This window comes from Lucilia cuprina, chromosome 3 (assembly GCF_022045245.1).
Source record: "Lucilia cuprina isolate Lc7/37 chromosome 3, ASM2204524v1, whole genome shotgun sequence".
NCBI classification, from domain to species: Eukaryota; Metazoa; Arthropoda; class Insecta; order Diptera; family Calliphoridae; genus Lucilia; species Lucilia cuprina.
In genome coordinates, this window is record NC_060951.1 from 45060542 (window position 1) to 45079786 (window position 19245).

Consider the following 19245-nt stretch of genomic DNA (forward strand, 5'->3'; position numbering starts at 1 on the left):
TTTATAAAAATTTTATAAAAAATCAATTACAGTTACAGCAAGAAATTTATCATTGTTTGGTATAATAGTTTAAGAATTAAACCAAACATTGCTAAGCTAGAGGCTGAAGTAACATTTAGTTAATTTGATTAAACCGGTTTTGTTAAATAGTATTGGTTAAGAGTGGTTTAGTGAGGGCAATAGAAGGAGATAAACTATTCTAAGTGACATTTACTTTAACTTCTCCCTGGGTCATGTTTCCTTGATGTATGATCCCCATCTTGGTGTATTGCAATCCCGGGGTAAAGAGGTGCTATCGGTACTATAAACTGGTGACGTCACTTCACTCCTTCGCTTGTCCTTGATATGATTTGACATAGGGTTTCAACCAGAGAACCACATATTATGGTAATGCGAAGGGGCCAGTGCAGGTCAGTGACATGGCTGGGTAATCGGTTGAAGTTAGCTCGGGATCCACGTAGTCGCTGTGGTTTAAACCTGAACTCTTTGGAGGGGGTTCTTGTTTAAAAGATTAATAAACGCTGACTTATAATCATGAAGATGAGAACACAGAGCATATCTGTGAATTAATAAGATATTGGATTTCAGCTGGTAATGCAAAAATTACGTATACATTGATGTTCGATGTATTAGAAGGATTCTGAGTTGTATACGAGGTCAGTCGGATGGAGTAATGGTTTAAGTGGCGGAAAATATGTGCTGAACTTAGGTTTGGCGAAATACAGTTGGATGGTGCAAGGTTGTTATTACTCTAATCTTTAATCTATCAGTGATTTTTCTTTCTGGTTGAAAGTGTTGGAGTTTACTCTAAAACATGCTCAAGTTATCACAGTAAGCCAGTGAAGTTAGTGTTGTAAATTAAAATGGATCCGTTTTTCGGACTTCAAATTACGTTTCCTAGGTGCTGTTGGCGAATCAATTGAGATCTCTCTCAGTAGTGTGGTTGTGCGATATTGAAGATTTTACTTTGTCAGGGTAAGAATGAGCATGCTCATCACATCTGTCCTTAACAAGATATTAGATAGCTCCAGCACTCGAGCAAAGTGCACGTTAACTGGACCGTCATGTAAGATACACAATAGTACGGTGCTGAGTCGTTGTAAGGCAGGACGTCAAAGCAGGTGGTCACGTCAAGCACTTTTACATTCATTTACTTTAACTCTCTTTCGTTTTAGAGATTTTTTATTACTGTAGAACTTTAAATCTCTTTCGTTCTAGAGATAATTAATAACAGTATAACCTATCTTAACTCTTTGAGGATTATAATTGTGCAATTCACAATCGACGTTGTATCGTTGTATGTCATAAAAATTTTTCAAATAAATTTTTTTTGAAACAAAAACAAATCAGTAATAAAAAAATTACGCCGTACTACGATACAACCCTACAACACCCATTGTGAATTGTACAAATATATTTATAAGGCTATATTATAATTATGATTTAATTATAAATAATATAATTTATTACAAATATTTTCCAATTGACCCTCGATTTATCCTATCAAAATTAAAAAACGAAAATTTTTTTTATTAAAAACATTTGTGGTTTTTAAATGGTCTTGGTGTGAAAAACATAAATTTTAATACCAAAATTTTCTAGTGCCATTTGTACAAAAAAAAAAATAAAATCTAACCACAAATATATTTAAAAACGAATTTATAGGATCAATCAGAGATCACAACGTGCCAAAGCAATTAAAGTTTTATATTTTAAAAGTTTTCATAAAAAAACACTCACACTCACATAGTGGTGTGATTTTTAGTTAAACAATTTCCTCTATTGTCAAATCATTTTTTATGAGATTTGTTTTTCATTGTTTGTTTATCTCACTTTTTGTTACAAAAGAAAAAAAAAACAGAAAAAGCTAAAGTTGTTTTAAATTTTATGATACACAATTTAAACAATTAGTTAAACAAATTTAACGCCTACACCTTCTTTAAAAAGAAGACAGATAATAAACTTAAATAAAACAAATTTTCGTAACGAAGGTATAATTTATTTAATGTTGGAAAAAAAGACCAAAAAAAAAAAAAACAAATAAATAAATATTTTTTTCTTTAAATATTTCAAATATATATAGACAGTTAAATAACTTTGTGCAAAACTCAAAAACACCCCGACACAGATAGTCAGCAGCTGCTACACAAATCCACCAAATGTTTAAACAAAAAAAATATCCACAAAACTACTTACATAAAAATAAATTGGGGGTTAATTAACTTTGACACCTTTTGTCTAAAATTATTGGAAATACACAGACTACTCCCCAGATTTGTATGTGTGCCAGTGTGTAGAAAAACAATTACCGCTATTGGTGTGAGTTTTAACCTTTTAAAAATTTATTTAATATAAATTGATTTTTAACCAAAATACATATATATTTTTGTGAATAGAAAATTGAATTTAAAAAGCCACACATAAATTTAATAGGGCTAAAATAATTGGAGATATTTTAAATGTCATAAGTTGAAATAATAATTTTAAAGTGGCGTAGAAATAGAAAATAATTTTTAATTTGTAATTTATGTATAACTAAATACATGAATAATATGATTTTTTCTAATAAAATTGTATTTACATATCATTTAGAAGGTTATGAAAACTTTTTCCCGCAAAATTGCCACAGTGGGACAACTTTTTATAGTTTTTATAGTACAACAATTTTTTGTAGCAAAAATTTTACCAGAATTTTTTCACCATAAAATGCTGCTTTGAGTCTGACAACTTTTTCTAGTAAAAAGTTGCTCTAAGTTTATCTGAGTCTGACAACTTTTTCTAGTAAAAAGTTGCTCAATATTTGACAACTTTTTCTTGTAAAAGGCTACTCAGAGTCTTACAACTTTTTAGTAAAAAGTTGCTCCGTGTCTGACAACTTTTTATAGTAAACAGCTGACAAAATTTTTTTCAGGGCATAACAAATTTTTCGAGTAAAAAGTTACTCGAAGTCTGCTAAATTTTTCAATTAAAAAGTTGCTCAGAGTCTCAAAATTTTTTTTAGTAAAAAGCTGCTCTGAGTCCGACAACTAGTTCTAGTAAAACGCTGCTCTGACAACTTTTTATATAAAAATGCTCAGACTCTTCCAATTTTTTCTATAAAAAGTTGCTCAATGTCATAAAATTTATTATAGAAAAAAAGTAGCTCAGGGTCTGACAACTTTGTCAACTAAAAAAAATATTCAGAATCTTACAATTGTGTCCAGTAAAAACTTGCTCAGAGTCTGACAAATTTTTCTAACAAAAACTTGCTCGGAGTCTAAACATTTTTTCTAGTGAAAAGAATGCTTAAAGTCTGACAACTTTTCTGACTCAGATTCTAAGACTGACCCAGACTTTGAAGACTTTTTTAGACTTAAAACTTTTTCTATTAAGAATTTGTTAAAGTATAAAAATTGCTCATAATAGAAACATTTTTCCAAGATGTCAACTTTTCCTGGTAGAAGTACAATTAGAATCTTACAAGTTGCAATTAAACATCTGTCATTATTACTTCTAAATTTGTATATCCTTTTAAATTTATTTCCAAAAATCTAAAAAATAGTGTTTAAATAATGGCTGTATTCCTTTCTTACTGTTCCTACACAATTATTTAATTAACTTTTCAAATTACTTTAAAATATTTTCATATTTTACTCTGTCCTTAATGTAAATTAAAACTTTCCGACTTAATTTTCTTTCCTCTTTCTTTTTTTCCGTAACAAAAGTATTAAATTGTACTGAGTTTTATTTTTTTTTATTTTATATGGGTAATTTGTGGTAAAGATAATAATTCATAAAGCATAATCTTGTATTTTTTTTTGCATCCCTTAAATATATTTTCTTTTGAAAAAATACAATAATTTTAAACAAATTAAATATTCAAAAGACGTTTTTTGCTTTGGAAAATTGAATTAACAAAAAAAAAAAAAAAAACTTAAATTTAATGACCTTTTTTTTCTAACTACAGCAGAAATGTAAATGTGTTAAAAAACCCTAAATACTGCAGACTTGGTCAATATTTTGAAGAAAAAAAGAAGTAAATAAACATATTTTAAATACAGCAAATAAAACATAGAAAATATAAAAGTAAATGTGATAAACCAACCTTGAACCCCTAAAAGTTTTCTTCAGTTTTTGTTTTGGCTAAACAATACACAATCATCATTATTATTTCACATCATGGTTATACTCATCAATGTTTTTGTTATAGAGCTAGACCAGGGGGATGTTTTTAACCTATACCAACCACCCACCACAATTTTTTGCTCTCAATAAAATTTAACAGTTTTTTCTTCTTATATAAAAACCTTAAAAATAGCACAAAAAACAAGAAACGCTTTTATTATGAGATTTTTTCTTTGGCCACAATTTTTTTCCAACTCCCTACTAGATTTCTTCATTGTCTCCATGGAGTACCGGCTTTTTTCTTTTGCTTTTGTTAAGAAATTTTTTTACTAAAGTTTTATGTGTTTCTTAATTTTGAACTTCTTGTCTTTTTGTTATTATTGTTATTTTCGTAAAGAAATCAAGAAAACAAAACTGTATATTTTTTTTATTACCAGAAAATAACATTTAATGTTTTGTTACGCATTCGTTCATTCATTCTAGAATATGAATAGAAAAAAAAAATGTTCTTAAAATTTTTCTTTACTCTATTGTTTTGCTGCTTTTAGGGAGGTTTTGCATCATATAGCATGTCCAGTCAAAGTAAAATACTTTACTTAACGTCTTCTTTTTTAAGATGCTTCAATATATAATATATATAATAATATATATATATATATATATATATATATATATATAATATATATATATATATATATAATATATATATATATATATATATATATAATATATATATATAATATATATATTTTAATAAAATAGCCTGAAAGTATGCTTCGTTTGGTAAAATTTATTTAAGCCTAAATTATACTTATAGAAATTTTTTATACTATAAATAATCTGTTTTTGTTTAATCACCGCCTAATTATAGACAACATATTTTTACTTTTAAAGCCCCTTAAAGTATACTTTACAAATTATATTTCCCATTTCTTTTATGTAAAGAAACCCACTATTTTATAACTCTCTTATTAATTTGGAAATGGTGTTGCTAAAATATTTATATTTGAAAAGCAACAAAAAAAGTAGAAAATAATATAAACTTGAATTTTCATTAAGGAAATTGAATACGGAAGGTGTTTATATTGATGTTAAAGATGAGTGGACTAAAACATTATGTTTTTATTTTCCCTCACATTTTTTTTTTTCATTTAGTAGAAAATTGTTAAAATACACATATTTTTTTTTTCTATTTGGGTAATAGCTGGAGATGAGGTCAGTAGTCAGTCTGCTATAGTGAACCAATGCTGTCATGTAAAAACATTAAATTGTTTTCTTCCGTTTCAATAAAATATTTGTTTGTACAAAATTATTATTTGCTATTTCTCGATGAACTTTTAAAACGATTGATTTCTAAATAAAAGAAAAAAAATGTTTAACAAAAACATAAAACTTTATAAATAGAAAAATATAAATAAAAGAATATTTTTAGGGGTTTGGTAAATAGAAAGTAAAAACCAAAGGGACTTGTATAGAAATAGTTAAAAGAAATATATAATTAATTAAATTATATTGTTACTTTTGTTATAAATACTACACATTTACATTGACAACATGTTGCCAAAACAAAATGGACAAATATGCAATATACATCAATATAAAACTAATGAGTTCTTACTAAAGGCCAGTGTAACATGACAACAATAATGCAACAGTTTGATCACACTATTGTTATCTTGTGCAGGCCTTTAGTTCTTACTGAACTAGTTTTCTTCCCTTTTAGCAACATGTTTCTAGTATTTTTAACCTCTAGGCAACATTTAACTTAAATAATTGTCATTCTCTAAACATCTATTGCTAGAAAAAAACTATTCAGACACTGTGCAACTTTTTACTAGAATAAGTAAAGCCAGACCATTTGCTGGAAAAAGTACTCAGACTAGAAAAAGTTGTCAAACTATGAGCAACTTTTTTACTAAAAGAAGTAGTAAGACTTTAAGCAAGTTTTTTTTCTAAAAAAGACATACACATATTATCATCAAAGTTGTTTCTTTTGTTGCAAATATTAAAAATTTCTTTTATCAACATGTTGCTGAAACAAAATTGAACAAAAAATGTAATGTAATGTTAAAATATCAATATAAAACTTATGATATTTTATATCGTAGTTATTCTTGCATTCATATTCTTGCTGCAAAGGTTTCTTTTACTATCGCAACATGTTGCTAGACATGTTGTTCTAAAATATGACAAAAGTCCAATTTATATAAAACTAAAACAGGATTCTTGCTGAAATAGGTTGTGTTCCATTAGCAACATGTTCCCCACAGAAAATTGCAATTGCTAGATTTTTTCAAAGAGAAATTTAACAAACAAATTTTATTTTGCTTAAAAACAATTCTTAGTTTATAAACATCTTTTACTATAAACTAAACATGTTTTTGCTACAAAAAGTTGTTAGACCTTTGGAAATATTTACTAGAAAAATTAGTCTGGCTTTGAACAACTTTTACTAAAAAAGTATGTAGATTCTAAGTAAGTTTTTACCAAAAAAAATATTCAGACTTTGAGCAACTTTTTCTTAGAAAAAGTTTGAGGACTCTGTAGGTCTCTAAGCAACTTTGCACTGGAAAAATTTGACAGACTCTTAGAAATACGTTCAGACTCTCACGTGATGGCGTTTTCAAACATGATAACAAGAATCTATCAATCTTTTACTATAAATAGACAATTTAAGCATGATTTTTATTGTCAAAAGAAATAACTTTATTTGGCAAAATGTTGCCGGAACTTCTATTAATTTCATGCAACATATTGCTGCATATTCGTACACATCTATTTATCTAGCAACATATTGAAGAACATATCAAAATCTTTAAAAATTCTTTTCGCAGACTCTAAGCTTTTAACAAAAATAATAAATAATAAAAAGTATTCTTTTAATAATTGTCATAAATACCTGATTTACGCTAAAGCAAAAAACAAAAACTGGCGCCACAAAAAAATTTAATACAAAAAATTCCATTATATTATAGCATGTAGTAATAACCAGCATTAAATATATCTTTTCAACTTAATGGCAACATTTTTACACTTTTCTACTAACTGCCGGCTAGATTTTTTTTAATGTATAAAACTTGACCATTAAATGGCGGATGACAAAAAGAGAAAAATTCCCATAAAAAATAAAATTTTTTTTATCATATAAAATGTTAATGATGTGTATAAAAATGTATGTGATAAAGGTATCTCCTAGTGACTGGTAGACAGACAGAGGAATAATGTCTAGATGTGTATTTTCTCGTCAACACAACGCTGTACATGTCAGTCTGTCAGTCAGTTTAATTTAGTTGAGTTTGCTGTAGGTTTTTTTGTTTGGTTGTTTGTAGTTATTGTATGTTGTACATTAATTTCGTAATGACTTTATCCTTTTTAAACATGTACTTAACCAACACATTAACATTAACGTATAAAATATATTTGTTGAGTAATAAAAAAATATATTTAAAAAAAAGAAGTTGTTGTATACATACACCCAACATATCCTTTAGTGTGGGCACTAGGTGTCACTGTGGGTCTAGAAAGGACTAAGATGGTATAAACGTTTTTGGTAGAAATTTTCTATAAATTTAATGATTTTTTATTAAATTTGTTTAAGAACATCTTTTTTTACCGCATATTGTTGTAAGCATGTTGATAGAAAAATGCTCACTTTCAAATTGTTCTTGAAACGTATAATTTTGTTATCGAAATCTAATTTTTTATATTAGAGCTGTTTAATTTTAAAAGTTTTGAAGAAATATGTTTATAGCAACATGTTGCTTAAATTGAAAACACAATATTATACAACAAAGTAACTTTGCTATTATATAATTGGCTTGGTTAATTGAATATTTTACATATTTGTCCAAATGTTGCTATATATAAAACTTGTGTTTTAAAGAAATCTATTTACTAGCAACATGTTGTCATAATCCAATATCATTATTATTATTAAATATTAAAATTTATATAATTTGTTGAAGTGATTGGTTTGCAAGTGTTTTAAAAAATTTACTTACTTATTTTTATTTATAACTATTTGTTTAGCAACATGTTGCTGCTGCAACAAACAAAGTTGTTTATATACCAAAAAGTTCTAAAAGATTTACACTTTCTAACAATTATGAAAATGCTGTCACTAATTTCCAGCCCATTGTGTTTCTTGTTTCTCAGATTTTATTACTTTTTGTTTAATTTACCTTTTTATCTCCATAAATACATTAAAATAAACAGCATTTTTGTTTTTCTCTATATAATTCATTTTATTCTATTTACTTATATAATATTTGTTTTTTCTTTTCTCTCAACTACTTGCAGGTGTAACGTTAACCCATGTGATTAAAAAAAAAAAAAGTTTAAAACAAAATAAAATCTACAGAAAAATCTGTTTTATTTCTACATTTTTAAAACCATAATAGTCAAAACTGCTAACAGAACGACTACAGCAGTCATATAATCAAACATAAAAAATTCACTAAAAACTCCCCACAGAAGCTGGCATAAACGTAAGAGAGAAAGAGACTTTATAGTCGTATTTAACGAATTGAATTTGGTTTTATTTTCGGTGCGCGGTTTTCCATATTTACTGGTAGTGTCGAATAGCGCAAAGGAGTTCTACAATAGCAGTAATCTGCAACTTTAGAATCTACCGCTTTTTCAGCCATTAAAAAAACAAACTCTTCAACATACATTTAGTGAATGTATACTTAAATAAAAAAAAGGTAAGTAGTTTTTATTTTACTGAAACTTTAAACATGTTCTTTGTAAGGCAGCTTGTTGTTAACAAAAATGTTTGGCGGTCGAATACTAAAATTTTACCAACAAAACTTTTTATCATTTTCTATTAATATATTATTTGCATAATATATAGAAGTATTTTGCATTTTTTTACTTTTATTGAGGGTTCTAAAAATCTGTCCTCAAGCAAGGAAAATGCTTATACTTAATACATATTAAAAGGTTAAAAAACATTAAATTATTACTATAATATTATGATGGGTATATTTTATAAATAAAATTAAGACAAAATTTAGCTTAGGGCTTTAAAATAATATTGCTTTGCTTAATGTTAACCTGGAAAACAGAGGCTAGTAGAATTAATTTTTTTAAGGCAGGTTGTTACTGGTTTAGAGCAACATGTTTCCCAATAAAACTATATACATACTTTATATCAACACTATTTGATTTTTATGATGAAATTACAAGCAGAAAAACATTTAATTTGAAAATAATTATGTTATATGCAGAATCTCAATATACTTGTATGTTTATAAACATGTTGCTAGCTACATTTTTTAATTTATAGTTGCGAATAATGCTTTAAATGGAATACTATAAACTTTGGATTAGACTAGATAATAACCCATACACAAGACTTAAAACTAGAACGTACACAAGACTTTAGACTAGACTATAGACCAGACAACAGACTAGACTAATGACTAGACTGTAGACTAGACTATAGACTAGACTATAGACTAGACTATAGACTAGACTATAAACTAGACTATAGACTAGACTATAGACTAGACTATAGACTAGACTATAGACTAGACTATAGACTAGACTATAGACTAGACTATAGACTAGACTATAGACTGGACTATAGACTAGACTATAGACTAGACTATAGACTAGACTATAGACTAGACTATAGACTAGACTATAGACTAGACTAGACTATAGACTAGACTATAGACTAGACTATAGACTAGATTATAGACTAGACTACAGACTAGACTATAGACTAGACTATAGACTAGACTATAGACTAGACTATAGACTAGACTAGACTATAGACTAGACTATAGACTAGACTATAGACTAGACTATAGACTATAGACTAGACTATAGACTAGACTATAGACTAGACTATAAACTAGACTATAGACTAGACTATAGACTAGACTATAGACTAGACTATAGACTAGACTATAGACTAGACTATAGACTAGACTATAGACTAGACTATAGACTAGACTATAGACTAGACTATAGACTAGACTATAGACTAGACTATAGACTAGACTATAGACTAGACTATAGACTAGACTATAGACTAGACTATAGACTAGACTATAGACTAGACTATAGACTAGACTATAGACTAGACTATAGACTACACTATAGACTAGACTATAGATTAGACTATAGACTAGACTATAGACTAGACTATAGACTAGACTATAGACTAGACTATAGACTAGACTATAGACTAGACTATAGACTAGACTATAGACTAGACTATAGACTAGACTATAGACTAGACTAAAGACTAGACTATAGACTAGACTATAGACTAGACTATAGACTAGACTATAGACTAGACTATAGACTAGACTATAGACTAGACTATAGACTAGACTATAGACTAGACTATAGACTAGACTATAGACTAGACTATAGACTAGACTATAGACTAGACTATAGACTAGACTATAGACTAGACTATAGACTAGACTATAGACTAGACTATAGACTAGACTATAGACTAGACTATAGACTAGACTATAGACTAGACTATAGACTAGACTATAGACTAGACTATAGACTAGACTATAGACTAGACTATAGACTAGACTATAGACTAGACTATAGACTAGACTATAGACTAGACTATAGACTAGACTATAGACTAGACTATAGACTAGACTTTAGACTAGACTATAGACTAGACTATAGACTAGACTATAGACTAGACTATAGACTAGACTATAGACTAGACTATAGACTAGACTATAGACTAGACTTTAGACTAGACTATAGACTAGACTATAGACTAGACTATAGACTAGACTATAGACTAGACTATAGACTAAACTATACTTAGTCTATATGTATAGTAAATTAAAAATGTTTATGTGTATTTAAAAAATTAAATATTTATTATAACCTCTAATTATAACATACAACTCTTCTTAGCAACATGTTGCCTAGAGTTTCATATACTTCTTATATCAATCAATTGTATTTAATAAATAAATGTTAAAGATCATTCTCCTACATTAATATAGTTTCTTAAATAAACACACGATATTATCATATTCGCAACAGCAACATGTTGCTAAACATTTTTTCAATATCTTTAATGGTGATTAATAAACTACTTCTACATATAAATCTATTTGTTTTTCTTTAACATTTACGATATAAATTAGAATATTTTAAAGCATATTACTTAAAAAAGAAAACAAAGCAACCAAAAAAATCATTGCCATTTACCCTAAAGCTTAAATGTTATTTTATAAAAGATTTTTTTCCTGAAAAAAAAAATGACGGGAGTTTAACTTTCCTTGTTAAGCTTGTTGTTATTGTTTTTGCTATTGCTCTATGGTGATGTCTTCCAGTTCATATCACCACCACTTTAAATTGTCTAAATTGTACATATTTTAAGCCAATATATTTAACCATTAAAGCCACTTAAAATGTTGCCTTAAGCCAAAAAGAAACACATTTTTAGTACTTGCTACTACTGCAAATGGAAAAATGTTAAAAATAAAAAAAAAAAACATTTTTTTAAGAAAATAGCAATTTTCATATTCCATAATAATAAACGAGAAGCTTTACATCTATTTTTTTTTTGGGTTTATGGCCTGCAGTATGGATATTGTCTATATGTGTCCGTCTTTCTGCCAGTCTTTTTGTACACGTACAATAATAGTTCATTTCATTGTCAATTTTTTTTTTATTTGTTACTTTTTTTTTTTGTAAATTTTTTGACAAGATTGAATAACAATAGAGATAAATTGAAGCATGAGGAGAAAAAAATGTATTCATATTTGAGTATGTGCAGTTTGATTTTTTGTAAGAAATTGTTTAAGGAAAAAATACCAAATTTATCATTATTACAATTAAGAGAAAGTTTTATTTTTTTGGCTTTAAAGTTGCCTTACGGATAAGATGCATGTGTTTTGATTTTTAAATTTTGACAGTTTTTGCTGGTTGTTTTGTATTTTGGTGTATTGATGGATTTTTGATGAGTTTTTGGGGTTTTAGTTTTTTTTAGTTATAAAACTGTTAAGTTTAGAGTGCAGTTAAGTAAGGCATTTGGTTTGCAATATTAGTTGCTTAATAAAACTCGATATTGTTAGATATTATTTAATCAGTGATGCATGCAACTAAAATTGCCTGATATTTTGATGAAATTGTAAAGAGAAATGTTGTTGATATTAATTTTTGGTAGAATTAAGTCTAGCATTATGAGTTGCTTATGAAAAGGTTGGATTTTTTATCTAAAAGCAATATTAAAGTCGTGTTTTGTACAGGCAATATATGTTGCTTTAAAAATTTTTATATGTTATAAACAAAAAATTTGATACTGTTGTTACATTTTGTGTTGCCAGCAATTCAAGTTCCTTTAAAATTGTTATATTGTAGCAAACAATTGTTTCTTCTTTAACGGTTTATGACTTAATATTTCACTGGAAAATATTTTTACATATTTTTGTATAAAATTGTTCACAAATTTTTACTGGCAATAATACTGAGCAACTTAAGTTGCCACCAAAATTTTCTTGTTTTTAACATAAATTATTATTACACATTTGATTTAATATAAAATAAATTTGTTTCTTTCTTTTTGCAAATAAATATGTTTTGGCAAGCAATTCAAATTGCCAGCTAAGTATAGTTTATTCAATAGCTTTTTTAACTACAACTTTTACTGCAAAGAAATGTTGTATACAGTGGTTTATTTTATACAAATAACTAAAATTGCTCAAAACAAATACGGACTTTTGTTTGTTTTGATTTAATTTTTGGCGATCAATACTGAAGGACAACTAAAGCTGCTAACAAAATATTGCGGGAAATAGAAATTGAGCAGAAAGTTGCTCAAGCAACATTAACTGCCCAAAAATTTTCCAAATTTTTTTTACAATATTCTCATAACTTCCACCATAAAATAGTTTATTGCCCTTAAGCTAAAACGAATAACCAATAAATATTTTTGTTGCTACCAAACACCCCGGATAAAACTTAAACACGTACTAAACTGTCGAAAAAAAACAATATTTTTCCAACAAATTAGCATTGATATGATGCCGCATATAAGTTGCAAGACATTTAAGCCAAATCAATACTTGTTCAACAGAAATCAGCGTAACGAAGAAAAAACATTAAAAACGCATTAAAGCATGAATTTTTGCTAAATGCCAATACCAGCTAAGTAAACGAGAAAAATACTTAAAATTTCGACAAAACTTCAAAAAAATTGCTGAAAAAAAACCTTGACGGAAATATGTGAGACATGAAAAGCAATACAAACAAACAAACAAAAAAGCAACAACGGCTAACAATCTATTGCCAGATAACAAAAATACCCAGGAACTTAAAACAACAGGGAGAAAAAAACACACATACACAAAAAAAGGCGACACAGGAACTTTAGGAATCTAAACAGCAACAAAAAGGTGATGCAATGGTATTTGCACTTACAAATACAAATACTAAAACCTTATCACAAAAAAACACCAAATGCAACAATATAAAATATAACAGCAAAGCAGTAGTAGTTTTATGCAATATTTTCCCTTGTTGTAGTTGTTCCCATTTTTTGTAGCATTTATAAAGAAACAAACATTTAAACTAGACTACACAAATATGCATCATCATTACAAAACCACCAAGACCACAGGCAAATAATGGAGCATTTTGAGAAAAGAAAAAAGGTAGGAAAGACAGACAGACAGACAGACAGGCAGAAAAAAAGATCAAAATACCGACACAAAGCCAACCCAGGGAGAAAGAATAAGATAAAACAACAAGGTGCAAATTATAAGGTGCATATTTGAAACACTCACTACTTGAATGTCTGCTGGTATGTACAACTACAACATAAAAACAACAAATTAAACGAAAAAATACTTGACAATCTGTAAACAAGTAAGAACGGAATACAAAAAATGGATCCTGGAAAGATATGTATTTATTCCTTGAATTTTTATACGCAACAACAGACGTGTAAATAACATAAGTTTTTTCTTCTCCAGTATGTATGTATGTATTCTGTTTCATATTTCTTGCCATTTCCAACGCCAAATGGTTGATATTGATCCTGTGGCTGTGTGTTTTCTTTTGTTTTTTTGCATTTAATGTTTTTTGTTTTGCTTCAACATCTGTTTTAAAAGAAATCTTTAAGTTTCATAGGGAAAATTGTAACATTTGTAGCAGAATCAAAGGAATATTTTCAAATATTATGTTCAATTTTAAGAAAAATCTTTTGAAAGATTTTTCCTTTTAAAGTAACAGTTCTTTGTTACAAAACAATTTATTCTGAAGTGTGTAGTTTTATTTAATTTTTTAGAAGGTTATTGTTTGTAAATATGCATTATTTGTTATTATTATTTTTTTTTTTTCATTTTACTTAATTTGTTTTCGAGGTCAGTTTTCAAAAAGTACCATTTAGTCTACAATTATCGGTATTATAAGAAGAAATATTATTTTTATCCGTCATATTCATTATTATTTTTTAAATAACACGAGAAGAAAAAACTATAAATTTGGCCGGGTCAAATGGGGTCCGATTATTATAAAATCAGCAGCGTCATTTAAACTTCAATAAAACTAATTTTTGCCGATTTTTCTCATTTAACATTTAACATAATTAAGAGCCTAAAAGTCCCATTTGGGCTTACGGTTGTATGAGGACTAAGCTAAATAACAGACCGATTTAAAACATTTTCAATAGCGCTTGTATTTGGGTCAAAATTAAGTTTTATCAAATTATCTTGAAAATGGGGCCTGTAGTGTGCGCACAAGCTTTATATGGTCATAGGGACGGACAGACGGACATAGCTTATTCAACTCAGAAAATTATTCTTAGCCGATTGGTATTCTTCAATGTAAACCTCACTTTTAGTTAGTAAGTTAGTTATTGTTGAAAAATCCGATGAAATACACCAAGGAATCCATCGGACCTGCTGTATGCTACCTTACCGCTGCACAGGCAAGGATCCAGCTCAAGCGTTTGGGGAGGGGGGAATTTTATTTGTTTATTTATATTAATTTGTTTTTTTCCTCATTTTTATATTTTGTATGAAAAGTTTTTTGTTTGGGAGTGGAAATTTCCCTTTTTCCCACCCCTTGGATCCGCGCCTGCCACTGCTTCAAAAAAAATCTGATTTTTCATAAAAATCTTAATTAAAAAAAAAAAATAGTTTTTAGAAAAAGTTGTTTTTAGTTACATTTTCTCTGTGAAAAACTTTTAGTAAAAAGTTGGATTTTTGTGTAAAGTTCAATCGTTGTCTCACACAAGATCAACTGCTGTAAACGAAACGCTTAAACAAATTTAAACTTTAAAACATATATATGAATGCCTCCACATTTTTCTGAAAAAAATTTTAAAAATCCCACTTAAAATTAGATAATTACTAACCTATTTCTTCGAGTGTTTCACTACAATAAAAAGGACAAGGATTTTTTTGTGTTTTTTTGTTTTGATATTTTCAACATTTGTCTATAACCAACATATGATTGTTATTAAAACAATAGAAAATGTATACTTGCAACAAAAAAAATGATTGTAAAAAAATAAAGGTAAATAACATTGAAACGAAAACAACAGCGCAAAAAAAGGAAAAACAAAAATATTACAAAAAAGACTAAAGAAGATAACAAAAAAATATTACACAAAACAAGCAAAAATAACAAAATAATAGTATTAAATAAACATATTTATGGAGCCACTTGCCAACAATCAAAACAATAAAGAAAATATACTAGACTAAAAGGAAGGGGGGGGGGAAGGGATATTAATAACTAAAGGGAAAAAAATTGGCATATTTGTCTATATGTATAACAGACGGAAGGACAGACTAACGGATATAATAGTACAGGAACGATCTATGAGAAAAATTTTGCTAGCAAGTATAAATAAATATAACTTTGTACACAAAAAAGAAAATACAATAACAGAAAATAATAATGTAATATTACTGTCTCTTTCTTACATGAACATATGTTCCTAGAAAATATTTGTATGTAACAGTATTTAAGGAAAAAAAATAATCGCTTTCGTCATACAGCAAGAGCAACATCTATCCTTTATAGAGCTTAAAATAATAGTCAAATCTTGGAATATGAACATAAACACACATATTTGTACTTTTTTTGCCTTAAGGCCATTTGATTTTTCATATATTTATATAGGGAGAAAGGAGAATAACAGGAAAAATTACAACGATTTCTGTTTAACAGCAATATATACATTTTAGTTCATATTTTTTCTTTAAAAATAGATACAGAACTTGGAACTATTTCTACTGATGTCAGAATTATGGGTATTATAACACCTAACTGATTACTTACCTGCCTACCTCTTAGGAGTTTATGGTGGTTAAAGGAGACAGTTCAAAGACTTACTGAATATGTTTAAGTTAAACTAAAAGTTCTTTATAAGTTTGGTTTTTATTTCTATTTTGCAAAACTATTTTGTACAAATTTCTTACTAACGATTTATATGGTTCAAGGTAATGCTTATAGTGGGCACCTGTTGCCTTTTAATATACCAGGCTTTTAAAAATTTTCCTATAAATATTTATTATATAAGTTTCTTTTGTTTTTTTTTATTATATGTATGTATATTTATTCCCTGTGTTAATGTCTGCGTTATGTCCGGTTCATTGAGCTTTAAAATTTGTTGCTTTCAACTTAAAATCGGAAATTGTTTTTAAAACTTTTTACTCTCTTTCTCTTTGACAAACAAACCAACAATGACAACAATATCAATATAATTCGCATTGACCAGAAGGAATTTTTTTCTACAATTTTATTGTCTGACCTTCAAAATGTTGTAATTTATTTGAATGGATTTTTATGTTGCCACCTTCTCTTTCCATTTTTTTCTATAAAATTACATTTTTGTTGTAAAATAAATTAAAAATATATTTGAAATTGTATAATTTCAAGAATGTTATTTTGTTTAAAATGTGCAAAATGTCTCAAGTGGGAACATTTTTGGGAAAACAATGTTTTGGAAAAATGTTTCGAGAACTTTAGAAATTTATTACGAATGTTAGAGGGAAGAAAATTAAAATAAATAATTTAAGTTTTTAAAGAAAAATTTAATTTTTAGTAAAAATTTTAATTTTAATAAAAAATATATATATTTTTTTATTTTGTAAAAAATTGATTTTTTTGGAAAATTGCTAGTACTGCGATGAAAATTCGATTTTTCCTTTTTCAATACAAAACAATCCTTTTGAATAGATATGTATGCAAATCAATATTTATACAAAATTTCAACGTAGCATGTGGTCCTTATCGTGATTTCAACAGACAGGGTAAAAAATCGGGCTTTTAGTAAAACCTCGGATTTTTAGTAATTTTTTTATTTTTTGTTTAAATTTATTTTGTTAATAATCAACATTTTAGAGAAAAAGTGTTTTTTGTGACAAATAGAAGTAAAAGGATATTTTTCTTAAAATGTAATTTCGAAGCCCTATGATCCTCGATGATTTACCAATGTTTGTCGGAGTTTTAGTGTAAAAATCAGAATTGAATGTTGAATTTATTATTGGGAATTAATTTCTTTCTTACTTTTACTGATTTTGGAAGGATTTCTTTCTTAAGTAATTTCTTTTAGCAGATATTTCTGCAAAATCTTGTTCTTTCTGTAAAAATTCTTTAACACATTCCGAATGATCATAAGGACTTAATATCCTTCAAATTTATAAGAGAAGTTTGTCAATTTATTTATATCCTATACCACGATTGTAGAAACGATCCACTTCTGAATCGATTTAGCTATGTCTGTCTGTCGGTCCGGACGGCTCTATTTGTTCATGTTTTTTTTTTTTAATAATTTCATGAAATTTTTAGTTTTACGCCTGTTGAAAATGTTTAAAGTCGGTCCATTATTTTGTATAGACTCCATACAAACATAAACCCCCAATAGGGTCTTTTGAACTCAATAATAATATAAAAAAGTCGACCAAATATAGTTTTATTACGTTGTAATGATACTGATGATTTTCGTAATGATCGGGCCTCTTTCGGGCTCTATACAAAGTCCCCTCCAGAAAATGATTTGATAGTCAAAATTTACTTATAAACATACATTACTTAGGAACATATTAACGCCCCTTCACCTGCATGAGAAGGTTTTATATAAATTTATAATTATATATTCTATTCTTATAGATAGCAGAGTCGATTAAGCCATGTCCGTCTGTCTGTCTGTCTTTGTGTGAGTTGAAATCAATTTTCTGAAGATTTTAGATTAGAGATCGAAGAAATTACATAATAGTTACATACATATACTTCTGAAATTTAAGACAAATTTCTCATAGATAAACAAAAATTAATTCAAATTCTTCTTAACAAATATCTTCTAAAAGAAAATGTATTAAAAATGAACATGTTCTTTAAACTTAGTTAAATCCTTTAAAATATTTTGCAACAAAATCTTTCTCTTTCTACTTAATCCTCTTTTTAAGCTACTTTATTCTACAGACTTTAATTTAAATCCCTAAAGCATGTGTGCATATGTGTGTTATCACAAAAATTATAATTAATATGTTTTTTTTTTTGCAAAAAATAAATCCCTTGATATTTAGGTACCCGAAATGAAAAAAATGAAAATAATAACAAATCTGATTTACACAAAAGTATAAATATTATTAGATATTTAACATAGTATAAACAGGTAAATAACATGTGTGAATGAAAATGTATATGAATAATTGAGTACGTACAACACCAATACAAACATGTATGTATGTAGTAGTAGCTATTTGAAAAAAAACATAAACCGGAAATAAAAGCCTGGTACTTTTCACAATCTGTAACCATTAACAAGTGATGGTTAAAGTGATTAGAATATAAATACCTTTCAATGTAAAGAAATAAGCTTTTTGAAATGGAAAATTCATAAATAAACATCTACCTTTAGAGTTAATAAACTCCCCTTGCTCTTCTACCAAATATTTCTGTGTAACACTTGTTTACAGGATAATAAATTGTTATGAATACGTAATATGTTAGCTGTTGTTATTGTGCTCCTAAGGATGTGTGTAATGTAAACGTAAAAAATTCATATATTTTACTTTTTTGCCAATAATTTTTAAAATACTGTTTTAATAAACATTTCTCTATTGCAAAATGTAAGAAACCTTTAACGAAAAACAATTTTATTTCAACTTTATTACTTTTTCCAGTATG

At 27.4% G+C, this 19245-nt stretch overlaps 1 long non-coding RNA gene across 5 annotated transcripts in view; it reads left to right on the forward strand.

The window, feature by feature from the left end:
- Positions 1-19245, forward strand: part of LOC124418806 — a 213723-nt gene that overhangs the window by 105143 nt on the left and 89335 nt on the right. For all 5 annotated transcript variants that reach the window (XR_006940229.1, XR_006940228.1, XR_006940227.1 and 2 more), the window contains one exon: positions 8404-8807. This is a non-coding gene — a long non-coding RNA (uncharacterized LOC124418806). The remainder of the gene's footprint in view (positions 1-8403; positions 8808-19245) is intronic.